Below are 3,832 nucleotides of genomic sequence, written 5' to 3' on the forward strand. Positions count from 1 at the left end.
GTTTAATAAATCCCCAAATTTATGTATATTCCACTTTCTGTTTGGGTCTCGTAACACCCCTTAAAAAAATACTGTGAAAAACTTGCCGAGTCCTCCCATTGTAATCGTGCTTGGCCCGGCACGGCCCGCCGGGGCATGATTACTATACGGGTCGTGCCGTGCCGGCCCGCGTGCTACGCCCTCAGGCCCAGGCACGGCCCAGTTAGTAAACGGGCCGGCACGTTGGCCCGTTTAGCACGGTGGACCGCATATTTCAGTCTATTATTTGACGCACTGAGCGTTTTTAGTCTATTTTTACATATTGGGCCACATATAGATGTATAAAAAAATAAAAAATAAACTTAATCGAGCCGTGCCGTGCCGGCCCGCGTGCACAGCCACCAGGCCCAGGCACGGCCCAGGGCATACCGCGTGCCAGGCCCGGCCCGTTTAGCCCGTGCCGTGCCGGCGTGCTCACGGGCCGGCCCGAAAAAACTGACCCATTTGGCCAGCTATACCCGGAAACCCTCTCCCCGCTCCTCGGTCAGGTGGAGGAGGAGTTGGCATCTCTTGGACGCGAGCGCCGGGTCAAATCGGGGCCCCGGCCGGCCGGGGCCGACCGGCGACGCCACCCGCGCACGCGGCTGAGACCCAGCCCGGCGTCGCGATCACACGCACGATCATTCTGTCGCTTGCCGATGACCCTGCCACCCCATGCATGCATGGGACGCGTGCTCGCTCGCGTACGTGACAATCTGGCCATTGCTTTGTCCCATTGCCTGTCCCTAAACCCCCCTTGCCATCATCAGGTTCAGGCCCTCCGGTCCTTGAAGAAGCGAGGAGAAGGAAATACTGTCACAATTCCTACTGTCACGCGCGCGGTGACCCAGACACACACATGAGCAATCATGGACAGTGGTTGGTCGTATTTATTTTATATTTACTCGGAGGACGTAGAATTAGGTGCTGCGATCAAGAGGAGGGAACCGGCAACACTTGCTAGATCTTGGCATACATGCATGATGGCCTCCAGCAAATACAGCCAATTATTTTTGTCGTGCGCCATGTGAGGTGTATCACATCACATCACGCCAGCTTCCTCTGCTAGCTGTGGAGCGAGTGTAGCGTAGATGGTTTTGTTTAATCTCCGCCTTGTCCCTTGCTCGGCACTGTTGCCCGTGGGACTTTCTATTCCGGAATATTTCCGGTTCCATGCCTGCATAGAATACTTCCTCCGTTTTATAATATAAAAATGTTTTTGACACTACATTAATGTTAAAAACGTTCTTATATTATGGAATGAAGGGAGTAGTTCGCACGGTGGTAGCCCACTCGCACACCACGAGCTGATCAACAGCCTGAAATGTTGCCCTAATTTTCAGCGATCCCGGACCTAGTAAGTTTTGCACGAGCAATGAATGACGAAAACACTTTGACCTCGTGAGTGCATGCAAAAGGGCGCCAAGGTTTGTCAACTTGTCACAGCATGCACGCTCATGGCATGACGATCACAAAAGGTGATGGATCGGCGAAAGGCTCGGGCAAAGGTTTGCTCGTTCTTACTGCTCCTAGCCAGGACCGCGTGCATGGATGAAATGACCCCTTGCCGTTCGTTCGTTACAAAAAGGCTTTTGCACAAAGCTGGGACACACCACTGGTTACTGCTTGCCACCATGCCCTGCAACAGCGTTGCCAAGATCGCCAGCATCTGCATCGGTATCTGCAAAAATTCTCCCGTGCTCTTCCGTCCATCCACTCATCAATCATTTCATTTCGCTCGACGGATTCGTAGTATTCCGGAGCTGATCTGGGTTTGGAGGACATGCGAGCAAAAGAAACTACAGTCCCAGCAGCAGATTGTGGGTTGTAAGGCCAATTCCATCGTGCGACCCCCAACGGACGTCCGTTTTGTTCAGATTCTATCCGTTTGGGTAGCGATTTTGGATCGTGTACGGGCGTGTCTTGAGATGTGGTGGCCGTGCGCCCAGCGCGCGGACGCATCCTTTTGCCCTATCCTATCCGTCAGGACCAAAAATGCTCAAATTTTCATCAAAACTAGTTTCCAACCCAAATATTTGTCTGAAAATTAAAATAGTTTTACAACCCAATTGAAATTGTCTTTAATAAAATATTTTTACAACCAAATCAAAATTGTCTTGACTAAACATAAAATGGACCAATACATCTATTGGTTGCCAATGTGACCCCACACGTGCTCAACCAAGTCATTTTGAAGATTCAAATGAGTGTGCCAATCACGCATCTCACGGTGGAATTGAGCAAACTGTTCAAATGTGGCCGGGTCTTGGTGCAGGGGCTCAATATTTTTATCTTGATAGTCAAATCCTTGGTCGAAGATACTCTCATCACGCTCGTCCTCGACGATCATGTTGTGCATGATCACACAAGCAGTCATCACCTCCCAAAGCTTCCTTTCATTCCATGACAGTGCAGGGTTTCGAACGATACCCGACCGGAATTGAAGCACACCAAAAGCACGTTTCACATCCTTTCTAACACTCTCTTGCATTTGGGCAAATCTCTTTCTCTTCTCACCTTGGGGTTTTGAGATTGTCTTCACAAAAGTTGATCACTGAGGACATATACCATCTGCTAGATAGTATCCCTTGTTGTAATGGTGGCCGTTGATCTCAAAGTTGACAGGTGGGGAGTGGCCTTCTGCAAGCCTTGCGAAAACTGGAGAACGCTGCAGCATGTTGATATCATTGTGAGAACCTGCCATGCCGAAGAAAGAATGCCATATCCAAAGATCCTGCGATGCCACCGCTTTTAATATGACAGTGCACGCCTTGACATGCCCTTTGTACCGGCCCTACCAAGCAAATGGACAGTTCTTCTACTCCCAGTGAATACAATCTATGCTGCCAAGCATGCCTGGAAAGTCTCTAGCTGCGTTGGTCGCCAACAGTCTCTCTGTATCAGCGGCAGTTGGCTGCCTCAAGTACTCTGGGCCAAACACCTCGATCACAGCCTGGCAAAACTTGTACATTGACATCAGACATGTTGTCTCACTCATATGCACATACTCATCCACCAGATCGCCTGGAATTCCATATGCAAGCATGCGCATGGCTGCGGTGCATTTCTGGTAAGAGAAGAATCCAAGCTTGCCAAGGGCATCCGTCTTGCACTCGAAGTATGGGTCATGAGCAACCACTCCCTCTCGGATACGATTGAACACATGCCTAGCCATTCGAAAACGGCGACGAAATTTATCCGGCTTGAAGAGAGGGGTGTTGGCAAAGTAATCAGCATAGAGCAGGGCGTGGCCTCTCTCCCTATTGCGGTTCAGGTTGGGAGCACGGCCAGGGAGTGACCCCCTGTACCGAGGAAGCTGTCGTTGAATGTGGTCGTGAACGACCAGTGCAGCCACCACAACATCTTCATCATCCGACGACGAATCGTCCGATGAACAAAGGAAGTGATGGAAGAAAAACTCGTCTCCACTGTCCATACCTTTGTGGGCAAAATGCCGAACACCTTGTCGACGTGGTGGCGAAGAGGCCGCAATGATCACCTCGACGCAGCAGGGGTAGTTGCCGGCCGGCTACTGGCCGTTGTGGAGCTCTCGTCGGGAGCTGCCGAGGACGCCGTGCTGCATCGCCGGCGGTCCTGTCCCCTCTGCGGCCGGCAAAGACGTCGATAGGCAAACCTCCGATCGACGGCCAAAACTATGGCCACAACACGGGTGTGGTGGCGGCCATGTCGAGAAGTGGTTTGGTAGGGACGGCCGGAGGCTGCGCGGTGAGGAGGCGGCCGGAGAATAGCGGCGGCGCCGGCGGCGGGGCGGGGCGAGAGAGAGAGAGAGTGGAAGCGTTGGGAGCGGAGGGAC

Source organism: Triticum dicoccoides, chromosome 5A (genome assembly GCF_002162155.2).
Source record: "Triticum dicoccoides isolate Atlit2015 ecotype Zavitan chromosome 5A, WEW_v2.0, whole genome shotgun sequence".
Classification (NCBI taxonomy): Eukaryota; Viridiplantae; Streptophyta; class Magnoliopsida; order Poales; family Poaceae; genus Triticum; species Triticum dicoccoides.